The sequence below is a fragment of the Balaenoptera ricei genome, chromosome 18 (genome assembly GCF_028023285.1).
Source record: "Balaenoptera ricei isolate mBalRic1 chromosome 18, mBalRic1.hap2, whole genome shotgun sequence".
Lineage (NCBI taxonomy): Eukaryota > Metazoa > Chordata > Mammalia > Artiodactyla > Balaenopteridae > Balaenoptera > Balaenoptera ricei.
In genome coordinates this window covers 7,943,234-7,960,586 of record NC_082656.1, presented here as the reverse complement: position 1 = coordinate 7,960,586, position 17,353 = coordinate 7,943,234, and the positions used below count along the sequence as shown (strand labels likewise).

The 17,353-nt window shown below is 46.7% G+C and overlaps 1 pseudogene; it reads right to left on the bottom strand.

Annotated features, from left to right (window-relative positions):
- The window catches only part of LOC132352720 (WD repeat-containing protein 49-like), a 34,823-nt pseudogene extending 20,387 nt beyond the window's left edge, over positions 1-14,436 (bottom strand).
- Positions 14,437-17,353: the final 2,917 nt, after the last annotated feature.

Sequence of the window (17,353 nt, the reverse complement as noted above, 5' to 3'; positions counted from 1 at the left end):
CTCAATTCAACACCTACCTACCACCCACCACTGGGGGAGACGTGCATATCAAAATAATGCTATTGAGGGAGACAGACTGTGTTACCATGGAATTAGGAGCCCAGATGCTAACGGAGCCATTCATTCTGCCTGGGTGTGGGAGGGGATCTAGGATGGCTTCTTAGAGGAGCTGGTATCTGAGTTGTGCCTTAAAGAATAAGAACGGTTTTGAGAGATCAAGGAGGAAAGAAGAGGGAAACATAGATATTCTGATCCCTGCTCTCAAGTGCCTGCAGAAATTGTTTAGAGGCGAGGCTCACACAGGTGAAACAGAGCAGGGCAGGAGAGAACACACTCCAGCAGCCAGGGGAGGCACTAACTGTGGGTGATCAGGAAGGGGGAGGTGCCTGCATGAGTCAGGGCAGTGAAGGCAAGTGTTTCCTGGCAGAGATAGGACTTGAGTTGGACCTTGAAGGATTGCTCAGGTGTGCGTAGGAAAAGAGGAGGAAGCAGGAAATTCTGGGGTGGAGATGAGAAAAGGTTGCACAGAGCCAGGGGCAGGAAGGTGCAGGACGCTGAGAAGGTGAAGAGGTTGGCTTCCTTGGACTCGGAGGTGACTGTGATAAATTTGGAGGATAAATGCTTCTTTACAAGTTTGAACCCAAACTATGCAGGAACCCGCCTTCTTTGAGATGAATTGAGACTGAGTCATCACAAAAAATTTTTGATCTACTTCTTTTGGTATTTAACCACTAATCTCTGGAGCAGAAGCTAGACAAGAACAGATGCAAAGACAGTCGAGTGTCACTGGGAGTGCAGCTCAAGTGAGCGGGCACATGAAGAGGACGTGTCTGGGCTGTGATGTCCCCGATCATCCCCACTGAGGAGGGGGTTGTACTGGCAGCACACCACGGGCTCCTTGTGGGAAACCACCGGGTGAGGCTCGAGGGGAGATCTTGCTCGTGAAAAACAGAGAGAGAGAGAGAGGGGCGGGGGGGGGGGGGGGGAGAGAGAGAATGAAAACCGGAACTGAGTATGTGACACGCATACCCAGGATGAGGCATCGATTGCTTTATTAAAGAATGGTTAAGAGGATAGTCTTGAGTTCAAATGATGGGTCTGCGACCTTGGGCAAGTCACTTAGCTGCTCAAAACTGTAAATTTCTTATCTGTTAAATGGGGATAATGGTATCTACTTTAAAGCATTGTTTTGAGGATTAGATGAGAAAACATATACAGCGGTACCTACATATCCATAGGGGATTGGTTTGAGGACCCCCTAGAATACCAAAATCCACAGATGCTCAAGTCCCTTATATAAAATGGCATAGTATTTGCATATAACCTATGCACATCCTTTCATATACATCTCCAGATTACTTATAATATCCAATACAATTTAAATGCTATGTATACAGTTGCCGGTATGTGGCAAATTCAACTTCAGCTTTTTGGAAACTTCTGGAATTAAAAAAAATTTTTTTTCCATCCATGGTTGGTTGAATGTGTTGATGCAGAACCCATGGATAGGGAGGGCTGATGTAATGTCCTGAGCACAGAACCTCACATAACATAATGGGCGTGCAATGAAGAGTAGCCACTAACCGTGAAAACTGATACCACGTCTCCTTGTTGGGGTAGGAGGAGTGTGATTTCGTGATACTGCCGAGTGGACCTTCTTCCCTATTAATGTCCATCTTCCCCCAAACCAACACAAACCATATCATCCCATTCTGAATGGCAGTGCTTCTCCCTCACAGCAGGGACAAGGCCAGGCCAGGCCCCGGGGGGCCCTGCAGCATGCCTCCTACGGGTACCCAGGTGCAAAGGACCCACCTGTGCCCTTGGACTTTGCCCCCTGAGCCATGTCTGGGAGGTCAGCACACAGAACCGACAGCCCTTGGAGTGAAGCCACCCAAACCCTTCAAACTCATTTCCTCATCTGTAAAATGGAATCCTTTATAGAAATTTTGTGAGGAGGAAGTGTGAGAAAGGATGTAAAATGTCCGGAGGAGGCTGGCATGTAGTAGACACTGACTAACCGAATGTTGGTGGCCAGCCTTCGCTCTCTGTAGTGCCCTGCGACGGTCAGCCATAAGCCAGAGCCACTAATAGACATCTGGGGGCTCTGAAACCTCAGACGTAGTGCCAGAAGATTCTTGGTGTGGGCGAATCCTCTTCAAGGAAGAACGGGACTTGGCGTGAGGGTGATTAGAACTTAGGGGACCACAGTCTGCCCACTTCACAGATGAGGAAACAGCAGGAGGTGGAGAAGGGTCGGCTCACTTGGTCAAGACCACAAGCTCCCGAGTGACAGAGCGGGGACCGGCAGACAGTATCTGGCACCTAAGCGCTGGCGCTAGGAATGAGGCTGCTTTTGCCATGAGGTGGAATTTCAGACACTTGGGTCCAAAAAAAAAAAAAAGAAAGAAAGAAAGAAAGTCAATCCAACAGGCTGTTTGTTCTGCACAGTGATATCATGTAGAACAGAGAGCAGTTTGATTGACTGACGTTCCCGTCTTTCAGCTGGCTGCTTTGGCATCTTGAGTGAAGAGCCTGCCTCCGGGCCTGGCTGTGGTGATGGCCTGGCCGCGCCCCTGGGTGTCCCTGGGCGGCTGCCCTGCTTGGGGGATGGGGTCTTGGAGGCGAGCACCCCTGCAGCCGTGGGACTGCAAGTAGGCTGACGCCTCCGGACTGAATAGGCAGACCCCGGGGCTTCTAGGACAGTTTCCTACCGGGGGAGGGCTGGCGGGTGGAAGGGGGCTCGAGGGGTAGACTCCAGACTTTTGGATAATATAGGGAGGCGGTGTCAGAGCAATTAGTGGGAATGTTAAAGAGAGCTCGCCAAATAGACACTGTGAGACAGGATGTGGGGCGTACAGCCCAGGGCTCACACAGAGGGCTCACACATTAAGTAGAAGGTCGACTACAGCTGCCCTGGGCTCTGCAGGACCTTCTGGAGAGCTGAGCGCTCGGGGCCTACCTCAGCCTCAGGTGCAGGAGGGCGACGGTGTCCGTCGCCACACACAGGGCTCTGGGGCCGGGGAGATAGAGGCAGGCCCCGGGCTGGCCCCGAGTACCGCTGGCTTTGGAGGAGGCGGTAAACAAGCAGCTCTTGGTCTCCAGATCCCAGATCTGAGGAGGAAGTGAGGAGAAGAGATGGGAGCTCTTGAAGAGCCTGCTTTGCTGGGTTTCCAAAGCCGTCACCTGTTGGGGGTCTGGTTGGGCTTGAGGGAGGTTTAAACACTGCCCCGCTCCCGCCTCATCCAAATGAAAAGTCGTAAAAGGGGTTTCTTCTCCTCTGTTGTTTGTAAAGGAAGCACGAAGTGGGCACCAAGTTCCTGAGCCCCTCTGCCAGGCCAAAGCTTCCCGAGTGCCAGGGACTCTGCGGCCAAGCCACCCCAGAACTGTGCTTTACTCCCCCAGGAGGAGATGGCTTCTCTTCCCATGGACCCAGCTTCCACAGTGGGGGCTCACAGCATGGGTCTGACCTGGGGCTCCGAGCTACTGCTGTCCCCCAGCTATGCTCCCATTTCTTACTACAGGTCCTCAAAGCCCGCCACTGGAGGACACGGGCTACAGACCTCGGGGCGGCTATTGGTTGAGAGCATAAGCCCCCTGCCTGGGTTGGAATCCCAGCTCTACTGCCTAATGGCTTGTGTGGCCTTGGGCGAATTACTACACTCGCTTTCCCTCAGTTTCTTCGTCTGTAAAATGGGAAGAAAAATAATAGTACTTACCTTATAAAATTGATTTAAGGAATCTGAAAATTTAATAAAAGATAGAGTGCTAGAAAATGGTATAAATATGGTTAGAATAATAATATTATCGTTAATCATTTATTTTAATTGGCACACAAGCCATGCCATGGTTCTTGTGGGATCGTAAGATACTGTGATCTGATGAGAGCTGCAAGGGATGGCTGCATCCCTGGGGAGAAGGGGGTGGGTCAAGTGTAAAATTGGGAAGATCATGATCATCACAAAGGCAGCCTCGGTTAGTGAGTGAACATGTGCCCGGCGTTGTGTTAAAGGCTGTATATTTTACTCTTTGTTATGGGTTGAATTTTGTCCTCCCAAAATGTGTATGTTGAATAACCCCCAGTACTTTAGAATGTGGCCTTATTTGGAAATAAGGTTATTGCAAATGTAATTAGTTAAGATGACTCATATAGGTGGCCCCTAATCTAATATAACCGGTTTCCTTATAAGAAAGGGAAATTTGGAGACAGACACGTACACAGGGAGAACAGCATGTGAAGATGAAGGCAGAGATTAGGGTGATGCTTCTACAAGCCAAGGAAGGCCAAAGGTTGTAGCAAATCACCAGACGTTAGGTGAGAGGCATGGAACAGATTCTCCCTCACAGCACTCAGAAGGAACCAACCCTGCCGATACCTTGATTTCAGACTTCCAGCCTCCAGAACTGGGAGACGACACATTTCTGTTGTTTAAGCCACACATTCTGTGATACTTTGTTACAGCAGCCCTAGCAAACTGATGGGCTCTTAAATCAACTTTGGGAGGGAGACATTATCCTCCGAGTTACAGTGAGGTTAAGTGACTCAGCCAAGTTTACAGAGCTAGTAAGTAACTAACCTAGGAGTCAACCTCTGGCCCATCTGCCTCCAGAGCACACAGGAAAATGTAGATTGAACTGGGTGGGGTGTGCTTGGATGGGGCTTCTTCCTTCTTCCTTTGAGACTCGAGGAAGCAAATCAGCTATTGTGAGATTTGAAGACTTTACCCCTTGAGTCAGACTCTTAATTCTTGTATTTATACTGTTGATTTTCCTTTAGTTCTCCCCAGGAGTTAACACACTCATTTTGAGAGTTCCAGCCTACCTTTTAATCTGGGATTTTAGATCATGGCATAGAAGCGGGAGCAATGTATCCTAGGAGGTCAGCATGGGGGTGACAGTAGTGATCAAAGTAAAATAATCCCATGGAAAGAGTGACCCTGAAGGCTGCTTGTTCAAGGGGCATCCCCACCCCCTGGCCCCAATCTGGAGAATTGATTTGTTTGAAGATTCTCTTCTTTCTGGGTAGAAAGGTAACACACATCCTTCTTATCAGTCACTTGTACCACAATGGGAATCCATTTACATGTTAATTTCTTCTCAGTGCATGAGCTAACATTACTGAGAGAAAGAGGGTTTTGATGAGGGGAGGGCAGAGGGAATTCTGGAGCCTGGGAAGAGTGATCTCAGCTGGGGTGCTATAGAGGGACCCTGACAAAGTCAGTGAAAGGAAAATGTAGGGAGAGGCTCTTCATAGTGATGTCCCCCAAATAAAAACAGCTACAATAATTAAGCACCCCGGATGTAGCTAGTGTCTCTCCAGCACCCTCCTGTCTTCTGTTAAGAGAACGGCTTCTCTGGCTGTAAGCACTGGACAAAGGATCTGAGCCTGGTCAGTCTGCGTCCTTCCTTTAGGTTTTTCTGGCTGGAGCTGCTAGTAAGAGTAGAGTTGGGACGTGAGTTCAGGCTGTGGGCTTGGACGGGTCCTGGCCATTTGGAAGGAGAAAGCCATTCAGCAGTAGGTGTTGATGAGACCAATGTGAACCAAGGAACAGACATGCAAAGTGCAGGCATACAGCATGGGAACCACAGTGCCATCTGTGAGCTCAGCTGCCCATGAGTCCATCTGTCCTAGGATCTGGTTTCAATAAACAATAATTTCTCCCCCCTTTTTGTTATATAAGTTTCAGGTATATAGTATTACAATTTGACATCTGTGTACACTACAGAGTGATCACCAGCCCAAGTCTAATTGCCATCCATCACCATACAGTTGACCCTTCATGCATTTCACCCGCCTCCCAACCTCCTTCCCCTCTGGTAACCACTAATCTGTTCTCTGTGTCTATGAGTTTGCTTTTGTTTTATTTTGTTTGTTTTGTTTTGTTTTTTTTAGATTCCACATATGAGTGAAATCATATGGTATTCGTCTTTCTCCACCTGACTTATTTCACTTAGCATAATGCCCTCTTCATCCATCCATGTTATCAAAAATGGCAGAATTTTGGGCTTCCCTGGTGGCGCAGTGGTTGAGAATCTGCCTGCCAATGCAGGGGACACGGGTTCGAGCCCTGGTCTGGGAAGATCCCACATGCCGCGGAGCAACCAGGCCCGTGAGCCACAATTACTGAGCCTGCGCATCTGGAGCCAATGCTCCGCAATGGGAGAGGCCGCGATGGTGAGAGGCCCGCGCACCGCGATGAAGAGTGGCCCCCACTTGCCGCAGCTAGAGAAAGCCCTCGCACAGAAACGAAGACCCAACACAGCCATAAATAAAAAAAAAAAAGGCAGAATTTTGTTATTTTTTATGGCAGAGTAGTATTCCATTTTGTGTGTGTGTGTGTGTGTGTCTGTGTGTCTGTGTGTGTCGCATCTTCTTTATCCATTCATCAATGGACACTTATGTTGTTTCCATGTCTTGGCTATTGTAAATAATGCTGCAATGAACATAGGGGTGCATATATCTCTTTGAATTAGTTTTTTCATGATTTCTGGATAAATACCCAGAAGTTTAATAGCTGTGTCATATGGTAGTTCTATTCTTAGTTTTTGTGAGGGGTCTCTATACCATTCTCCATAGTGGCTGCACCAATTTACAGTCCCACCAACAGTGTGCAAGGGTTCCCTTTTCTCCACATCTTCTCCAGCATGTGTTATTTCTTGTCCTTTTGATAATAGCCATTTCAACAGGTGTGAAGTGATATCTCATTGTGGTTTTGATTTGCCTTTCTCTAATAATTAGTGATGCTGAACATCTTTTCTGAGGTTTTGTCTCATTCTTTCAATTGGAACATATTTCTTTGCCTCCTCATTTTGCCTAATTCTCTGTGTATTAAGTATATATATATACGTATTAAGAATTAGCTATCTCTCCCAGTCCTGAAGGCATGCTCTTATTTAGGAGCTGTCCTGTGGGGCTCAGAAGTGCAATCCTGCCTGGCCACTAGAGCCGGGCGCTTAAGGGCTGTCCCCTACGTGGGCTATGTGCGCCCTCCTGTTGTCGTGGGCCTCTGGCTGCCTTGGAGTGCTGGCGGGCTGGTATCATCCAGCTGGCTGTGAGAGGCTGCCAGGATGCAGGGTGGGCGGGGCTGTCAGTGGGACGTGCCCATCGGCGCTACCGGGTCACATGGAGAATTCCAAAGTGGTGCCCACCAGCACTGGCGTTAGCAAGGAAGCCTGAGGTCACGTAAATGTCTCCTGCCAGTGACTCTATCCCCAGGAAGCATCCCAAATGACTCCTGCTTCTTCAGCAGACACTTGAAGATTAGTAAATGGGTGCCCTTCGCCTATGAAACATACACTTTTCAACCTGGTGTTTCTGTGCTGGTTTTCAGGTTGGGTGAGGCCGTGCATGAGCCTTTTAAGAGCGGGGTATTTGTTGCCTGCAGTTCTATAGTTTCCCTGGGTTTATTCTCCATTGGTTTTCAAAGCCGGGTGATTTGGGGGCTTATCTCTCCTGTGCAGGATCTGGGGGCTGGGGTGCCTGATGTGGAGCTCGAATCCCTCACTCCTCAGGGAAAAGCTCCACCTCTTTGGGGTCCCTCCCAGTGGTGCAGCTGGGGCGTGGTTTTCCCTGGTGAGCCCGTATCTCTGTCTCTCCCACGCGTCTCAATGCTGTCCTTTTACCTTTTCTCGCGAGGCTCTGTCCATCCGGTTTTCAGATCTCTTTCTGAGGGAATTATTCCATTAGCAGTTGTAGGTTTGTGCCTGTGGGAGGATATAAGTTCAGGATATTCCTGTGCTGCCATCTTGAGCCCTCTTGCTTGTGTTTGGAGGGATGTGTTCCTGTTTGCTGGTTGTTGGCCTCTCTCTCTCAGCTTCTTACACACCTACATCCCTCATCCTGTTGCCTCCTCTGTCTTTAAACCAGCAATAGTGCACTGAGTCCTTCAAATTCTCCCTTTTCAGCTTAAACTGTTTCAGTTAGATTTTTGTCCCTTTGATTCAAAAGAATCTTACCAGGTAAGGGACTTCCTTGGTGGCTCAGTGGTTAAGAATCCGCCTGCCAATGCAGGGGACACGGGTTGGATCCCTGGTCTGGGAAGATCGCATATGCCGAGGAGCAGCTAAGCCCGTGCGCCACAACTACTGAGCCCGCGTGCCACAACTGCTGAAGCCTGTGCACCTAGAGCTCGTGCTCCACAACAAGAGAAGCCACCGCAATGAGAAGCCTGTGCACCACAACGAAGAGTAGCCCCAGCTCGCCGTAACTAGAGAAAGCCCGGGCACAGCAACGAAGACCCAACGCAGCCAAAAATGAATTAAAAAAAAAAGAATCTTACCAGGTAAAACTACTCTGCGGTGAGCACAGTTCATAAATTATCTTTTATGAACACAACTAATCTACAAGACGACCCTTTCTCCCATACTGCAGAAGAGTAAACCAATGTCTCAAAGAATTAAGTAACTTAGTTCAGAAGGATTGAGTACTTCACCCGAGGTCGTCCAGTTTGTGGTAGTTTCAGAATTTAAACTCAAATCTGTCTGTCTCCAAGGCATTCTGCCCCACCTCCTCCAAATCTGTGCTTCCCTGTCTACAGTGTAAAGTTACTGGGAAGTGGCTACTGGACTAAGGCATTTCCCAGCTTCTGTTTCACCCAGAGTCATGAACTCGGCAATAGAATGTGAGAGAAAGTGATGTATCATTTATGGCTGGGATTTTTTAAGAGGCAGATATGTCTTCTCTATTCTCATACCCATTGCACCTGGATTAAGAGGAATCTGAGAACCTAAGTAAGGTGGGACCCCCATATGGAGACAGCCCTGTTCTTGAAGTGAGAAAAAGTGCCCCTCACCAGGAACACTGGCACAGGATTGTTACAGTAGACAGAAAGAAACTTCTGTTGTTTCAACCTATGGAAAATATGGAGTTTATTTGTTACAGTGGCAAGCCTTACCTTAACTAATACAGCATGTTATCTTCCTTCCAAGAAATCACTTTCTTTCCATCCTAATTCCTGTTGACACAAAACAGCTCTCTTTGTGGTGTGCAATATTAAATTCACAGAAAATAACAAGTGAAAATGGAAATCTCAATCTGTCACTTTACTCTTCTTTAGAGAATGCCAGAAACCAGCAGACTCCTGAAACATTTCGTGTGTCCCCATGATTTAGAGACATGAAATATTTGGGCTAAAAAAATCAATCAAAGAACGAAGACTATTTGATCAGGCATGCTGGAAATTTAGCTGTTTGGTTCCTAGTTGATTAGTTTTTATTTGGTAGAAATAATATATTCTGAAATAAATTACACACCCTATTTCCAAGATAGGATTTCAATATATTTTAAACACACTTTGGGAAGTGATTCAATATGCCTGAATCATCACAGGCAAGATGCTAATCTTGTAATCATGAGTTTAGATTGGGAGAAAATGGAGAGGCACTAAGAAAAGAAAATAGGATAGAAAACATGTCCTCACATACAGAATTATGATTATCTGATGGTGGCAAATTTCAAAAAAAAAAAAGTGAAATCTCCAACTTTGTGGCCTTGGTGGATGTCTTTACATAAATTTGATTTTCAAAATAAATCAGAAACTAAAGTCCATAAATCTTACCATTTTAATCAAATGTTCTTGGAGAACTGAATTGAGTTTGGGTCCTGTTGTATCCCTGACTGTGATCTCAACACCTAGTTTTGTATAAAATATCCTCTTCATTGCCATGAGATAGACTCTAAGTTCACTACACAGAAGCCATGTTGGACCCTACAGACAGTAAAATCCCAGAGCATCACAGGGTCCCTGTGCTCTGTCTTGGGGGCTTTTCTCTCCTTTGCCCACTTTTGCTCCCTTTATGATCTCATCCACTTCATGGTTTAAAATTCCATCTAAATGCTGATTATTCCCACATTTATATCTCCAGCCCTGACATCTCCCTTCAACTCAGGATGACTCTCTCCAGCACATCCACAACTGGGCCTCTGACCTTATGCTCCTCTCACCCACCATCTTCCTCACTGCGGTGTTTGGCTCAGGCCTAAACTCTTGGTGCCATCCTTGACTCCCCTCTCCCTCTCTCTCCCCTCTCTCCTTTAAAAAAAAAATAACAGCTTTATTGCTATTTAACCCACATACTACAAAATTTGTATTTTTAAGCGTACAGTTCAGTGGCTTTTAGCATATTCACAGAGTTGTGCAACCTTTACCACTATCTAATTTCAAGAAGTTTTCATTCCTCCAAAAAGAAACCCCATGCCCATTAGCAACCACTCCCTATTTCCACCTCACCCCATCCCCTGGCAAGTACTAAACTCATTTCTGTCTCTATGGATTTGCCTATTCTGGACACTTTATATAAATGGAATCATACAATACATGGCCTTTTGTGACTGGCTTTCACTTAACACTTGAAGCTTCTCAAGCTTTTCCGTGTTGTAGCATGTGATAGTGCTTCATTTCTTTTTCTTGCTGAATAATATTTCATTGTATGGATGTACCCGATTTCATTCATCCTTTCCGCAGTTCATGGACATTTGGTTAATTTCTACTTTTTGGCTATCATGAATAATGCTCCTATGAATATTCATATGCAAGTGTTTGTGTGAACAGACGTTTTCAATTCTCTTGGGTGTAAACCTAGGTGTGGAATTGCTAGGTCGTATGTTAACTCTGGTTAACATTTGAGGAACTGCCAGATATTTTCCAAAGTGGCTGCATCATTTTAAATTCCCACCAGCGACGCATGAGGGCTCCAATTTCTCTACATCCTTGCCAACACATGCTATCGTCTCTCTTTTGATTTTAGCCACTCTGTTGGGTGTGAAGTGGTATCTCACTGTGGCTTTAGTTTGCATTTTCATAGGGACTAATGATGCTGAGCATCTTGGCCTGTGTTTATTGGTCATTTGAATATTTTCTTTGAAGAAACTTCTGTCCAAGTCCTTTGCCCATTTTAAAATCAAGCTATTTGTGCTTTTATTGCTGAGTTTTGTATGCTAAATGCAAGTCCCTTATCAGAAATATGATTTGAAAATATTTTATCCCATTCTGTAAGTTGTCCAATCACTTTCTTAATAGTGTCCTTTGAAGCACAAGTTTTTATTTTTGAGAAAGTCCAACTCATTTTTTTTTTCCCCTTTAGTCTCCTGTGCTTTTGATATCATATCTAAGAAATCATTGCCTAGTCCAAGGTCATGAAGATTTACTCCTATGTTTTCTTCTAAGAGTTTTGTAGATGTAGCTCTTTTTACATTTAGGTCTATGATCCATTTTGAGTTAACCTTTTTATGTAGTGTGAAGCAAGATATTCAAGTCCAAAATCAAGGTGTGGATAAGTTTGGTTCCTTCGGAGGCCTCTCTCCTTGGCCTGCAGATAACCACCTTCTTGCTGTGTCCTTGCATGGTTGCCTCTCAGTCTAAGTGTCCTGACTTCCTCTTCTTGTAAGGACACCGGTCATATTGGATTAGGGCCCACCAGTATGACCTCATTTAACCTTCAGTACTTCTTTATAGGCGCTATCTCTAAATACAGTCACATTCTAAGGTACTGGGGGTTAAGACCTCAACATAGGAATTTTGAGGGGACACGATTCAGCCCTTAACATCTATCAATCCTTTATTATGTGATGGGTCAGTGAGCTGGTTTATGCATCTGTACAAAGCAGTGAATCTGATCTCCTTCCCAAGGTTCCAGCATTCCTTTGACTCATGGTGCTCTAAATCCCCACCCTCTGGCCCTGTGACAGTCCAGAAAAGAAGGTGGATGAGTCATGAAAACGTGTCATATTCACTGGAAAAGCATATGAGATGATGGATGAAATAAATCAGTGAGGTTTTTTTGTATAAAAAATAGTGTATTCCAAAGATAACAGAGTGACTGAGTTTTAGAGGTAGACAGGACCCTCGCTAGAAAAAGAGGTGTGAAGGCAAACAAAATGAAGGTGGTAATGTCGCTACCTCTGCCAGGGTCAGAAAGGTTTAAATTCTAAGTTTTATAGACAACGTTTCAGAAAGGGCCCACTCGCCCTAGTGTGTTACAAGAGAAGGTGATAACCTCTAGTGGCAAGGGACTGTGCCTCACTATGTCCCCATTCTGTCCCCAGATCCCCTTCTCCATCCCCCAACCCGCACTCTCCAAAGACAAAGGGAGTATTTGGACAGAACGCAAGCAGGGGCCTCAATGCAATAATGTTAACCCCTCCCAACAAAACACCAGGTATAGAAAGTTCTCTAAGAGGCTGCCCTTCCACTGCCTACCTATTCTCCTTTTCCAAAGCAAATCCACAAAAGTAAATAACACTTGAGTATCTGCTAATCCAGAGGCCCCAAAGACTACAGAGAGGGGAATGAAAACATGAAGGGAACACCATCTCTGTCTGAAACCGCATTGGATAATGCATCAAAACATAAGAGGGCGAAGACCTTAATAGTGTTGTCAGTGGGCGTGGAAAATATTTTGTTATCCTCAGCAGACACATGGATGCAGATCACTGGAGCCGTGTGGCTTTTCAGCATACCTGTTGGTTTTCTAGAATGGAAAAGAACAGATGAACACCAAGCAGTTCTATCTGCGATTTCTAAATAAAAATGCAAGACTAAACTTGTCCCGGATTTGGCAGCTCTCTTCAGCCTGAGGAGGGTTATGTCTCCCTCTGAAACGACACAAGTACATATCTTGTGTGATAAAAGGTCTGAAGCAGACAGGACCCAGTTATAGCAGCACAACTCCATGTGAGATGAAGCCCTGAGCTTGGTTTCTCCCATGGCTGACAATATCACTATAAAAGGAATAAGCACGGAAGAGCGCAGCATGGGGTTGACAGATTCCACGCAGGTTGTTGCTTTGTGCAGTATTCAGATCTGGCGTGAGTGTCTTTTTAATAAGAGTTTATTTTAAGGAGCTCTGAGAGATCACAGTGCCCCGAGGGGCTCAGGGCTGGGTGTGTAGTGGGCGGGTGAGGAGGTAGGGAGAAGGGAAGCAGGGCTGAGGTCGAGGGGGAGAGAACAATGTCTTTTTATAACCAAGTCCCTGGAAACTAAGCAAATTGTTCTCAGTCTCCATACACATGGGAGTCTAAGGTAATAGAAGTGAGTAGAAAAAATCATGTTTCTTTCTTTCTTATTAGGCATCCGACATTGTGCTGAGTGCTCTACATAGAAGATCTCATTTGCTATCTTTACTATTACTCCAGGAGTGGGTATTCTTGTTATTGTCTTTATAGAGGAGGGCATAGAGGCTGCAGCCCTTGCTCAGGATCACTCAGCTAGAAAGGGACAGAGGCGGGACCAGATCCCACGTGCTCACTGCCACGCAGCACTGCCCCAAGGCTGAGAGGGACAAGGGTCACCTTGCAGTTCCTAAGTGATGCCTGTACAGAGGCTCAGCAAGGAAACTTGGCTTTCCCTAGATGACTGGTTCTTATCCCAAATCCCACTATCAACTCTCCATTTCCCCCTCTCCTTCCTTCTCCAACACTTATCAACAGAAATGACACAGGCTTTTAGAAGCCAGGTTGCGTTTGAAACCTGTCTGCCACTACTTCCAAAAAGTTACTTAACTCCTCTGAGCTTCAGGTTCTTCCTTGGTAAATGGAGTTGATGTGAGGATTAGAGAGAATGGATATGGTGCATAATGCCCGGTACAAAGTAGGTGCTCAATAAAATGACAGTTACTGTTATTTCCAAGAAAGCGTTACTGAGACTTGCTCTGGAGGGGCACACGTGAGAGGTAGGGGCCCAGTTCTAAGGAGGATGATGATTACACATTGAGGGGGTGATGGCAACAGTTTGCTACCCTGCTACCTCAATTCCAGGCTTTCCAGAACAATCCCTGTTTTCTTAGGTCAGTTCTGCTACACCTCAGGGGTGGTAGAGTCCTTGATTCACATGGGGTTAAACAACTCCAGTGGAGAAGTGAGTGTAAGCTTAGGACCATCTGAGTGAGGTGCACAGAAAGGACATTGATTATACATAAGAATCCCTAATCACTCTCTACAACTGATCATCGTTCATTGTAGGGAAGATAGCAGTCTAATCAAAGAAAATCCATCTGATCATGAGTGAATGATGGCTCCACACAATCTCTTTGCCCTTGCAAAGTATTTGCGTTTTAAGTGAGTTCCTTATTAACCCCAAAGAATGACTCTTTAACAGCCACAAGCAGAAGTTTTCCAGGCTCTGTGTGTCTGGGAGATTAATTTTGGACAGGGGTTCTTAAGTTATTCTAAAGGGGAATTAGTGATCCCCAGTCCTGCTCTCCTGTACTTACTAGGTCAAGGGCACTGTTGGTTGGAGGAAGACTTACCCAGGCAGATAAGGATCCTAGACTCTAATTATTCAATCCATTCCACCTGTCAGCAGCAAGTTCTTTCCTTTACAGATGAAAATGCCTTGACTCCTTTATAGATGCGAAAAACTGTTTGATCACATTCTGCTCGCCTTTGGGGCAAACCGAGGAACGCTTGGCCTTTTCTTGCTTTGACATCTTTTCTAACATCCTTTATCTCTTTCATCTTTTGCTTGGCAGTTTGTTGTTCCCATAGTGCACCCTAAAAATATTCACAGAAAAACAAAACACAGTTTCTTAACATGATCAGTCAATTTCCTGACAAGTTACTAATTTTTAAAGGTCTCGGGCTCACTTTCAGTGATGACTAGTGTTTTCTTCTTTTTCAACACCAGGTGTTAAACTATAGATAGTCTGAAGAATGAAAATGATGTTGTAGGAAAAGCAAGGTTTTCCCAGATCTATACTGTGTGCCAGGCGCTGGGCCAGAGCCTCTCCACACACAATCTTGTTTGAACCTCACAGAAACTCAGAGGGGCAAGCACCTTTACCGCTACCGTATAGGTAAGAAAACTTACACCTGGAGAGGTTAGAAACTTGATGTAAAGAAAACAGTAGGGCCAAGGAGCACCGTCTGACCCCTAAATCAGGGCCTACGGTTTTCATCAGCCAACCAGCCAATTTCATCCTACAATTATTTGGACAGATATTTTTAGTCCAATGACTTTTGGGCTTATGAATGTACTGAACAGTGGAGTCAAAATAGTAGCATCGGGCTTCCCTGGTGGCGCAGTGGTTGAGAGTCTGCCTGCCAATGCAGGGGACACGGGTTCGAGCCCTGGTCTGGGAAGATCCCACATGCCGCGGAGCAACTAGGCCCGTGAGCCACAACTACTGAGCCTGCGCGTCTGGAGCCCGTGCTCCACAACAAGAGAGGCCGTGACAGTGAGAGGCCCGCGCACCGCGATGAAGAGTGGCCCCTGCTCGCCACAACTAGAGAAAGCCCTCGCACAGAAACGAAGACCCAACACAGCCAAAAATAAAAATAAATAAAATTAATTAAAAAATAAAAATAAAAAAAATAGTAGCATCATACAGAAGCATCACACAGAAACGCTCAAGGGCCTTCCTGTAGGTTTTAGACGTTGGTCTTGAGACAGGCTGGGACCTGGGACCCTTTACTGGAGTGCTTGCACTTACATAAAAGTCTCCTCCAGAAAAAAAATACAAAGTAACTATAAGGGACTAAAAATAACTACATGGGTGCCCAGCTGGGGCAATTGTGAACAGTAAGATACAAAAAGGCCATCAGCTGCCATTTCTGAGGTGCGGAGAGCAAAGCAGGGTACTGCGCATGCCCCCTGCACACAGCACCGCCAAGGGGGTGGGCAGACCACCTAAGCCACCACTGTGGGCCTGACCCACTGATCCCTGCCCCTACCCCACCCCGCATCTAAGGAACCATCTCCCCCCACTTCCGGAAGCGAGCAAGGGCACCTGTTACTTGTTCTCACTCCCTTTCTGCAGTCCCAATAAAGCCTTGCCTGAATTCCTCATTGGGCCTCTTATGAATATCTATTGATTAAAGAGTCCAAGGACCCGAGCTGGTAACGGTCTCACCCGAAGATGATCACACCCTTACCAGCGCATCTCCCGTCCACCCGTCTGGCTTTCCCCCTCCGACCGCAGCCTTGAAGGTGCCTAAAGGACCTTGGAGGAAGAAGGTGAAGAACATTTGTCTTCACCCCCTCTCCGTCCCTCTACCCCCAAATAAGAATCCTCTTCCGTCGTTTGTGACTTCAGCAATTGGCCGAAGGATAATTGGTTTGGTCTGTGTCTTGTGCCTGTTATCACAAATTATAAGCTCAACTCTTTTCCGGGACTCAGGGAGAAGAATGTGGTACTCAGAAAAGTTCAGTCAAAGCGGGTGGAGGCCTCGCCTCCCGAGGGTGGAGCTACTGCCACCCAGCGGACCCACGGGAGGTAGGACTGAGGTAGGCCTGCCGATTTCCCCGGAGAAGTGGGAAATCTCTAGCTTTCACTGGAAACCGCCAGAATTGTACATGGTGGTACCCAGCTTCAGAACATGCTTTACACCTGTCTGTGGCTGCTGGGCGTGTGCCTGCCTCTCAGGGCCTCTGGTTTAGGGCGTGTTGGGAGGATTGGGCAGGTATCTGGGGTGGGGGAACGAGCCCTCATCTTTCCCCTTGTGAGCTTTTCTGCAGAGTCACGTGGCTGTTCTCCCTTCCATGAATTCCGACAGGGAAGCAGAGTCATTTCCGAACGACTGGGGTCTGTGGCTTCCACGTTATTTGGGGCTGTAGCCCGAGTCCGGAGCCACCCCTGGCCGGCTTACGGACAGCGAGTTGAGGGTAGGACCCTGCTCTCCGTGGCTCCTCCCCACAGGGGCCAAGGGCTGGGTCGGGTCAGTGGCTCTGGCCCTGTCCTTCCTTCCCCCTTTAGCGTGCAGCGGGAAGGTAAACAGCCTTGAACTTGCAGCTCTTTCATCTGCCAGGCGGAGGGGAGAGGAGGGCAAGTGCTGAGTGTAGATAATTACTTCAGATGGCAACATGAGCCTGTGTATCTGGGTGGGCACTTGAAATGTCAAAGCAATGCAGCAAACCCTTCACAAACACCAGTTTGACACTTTCACCCCTCTTGTTATGAGCAGAGACCTGAAACGTCTAAGCAGGTGTGTCACTTTATTTTTATTTTTTTAAGCAAAGGGAGAGCAGCCAGTTCATTTGCATGATCTCTGGCAGTTCTTTACCAACGGAGCCAGACAGAGATACATGTTTAAGTGGTTGTCATGGAAACCAGAGCGCATTGCTCTCCCCCAAGGTCTGAAAGACGGGATGATGAAAAGTTTAAGCAATCACCATGGAAACCTAGAGCAGATTCAAGGCGGGTTCAGATCCCAGAACACTAACTAGCAGCTAAGTCTTCAGGTTCTGGGGTCCTGGTGGAGGGTGAATTCTGACAAGCCACTGCAGCTTCAGGGCTGAGCCAGAGGCCGCATCCACAGTCACAGGCTCAGAGCACCCCAGGGGGTCAGCACTGAGGTGAGGGTGTCCCCCCAAAGCTCAGACCTTTACTCTTCCTGTTCTGAGATGACCTTGGGGCCTCT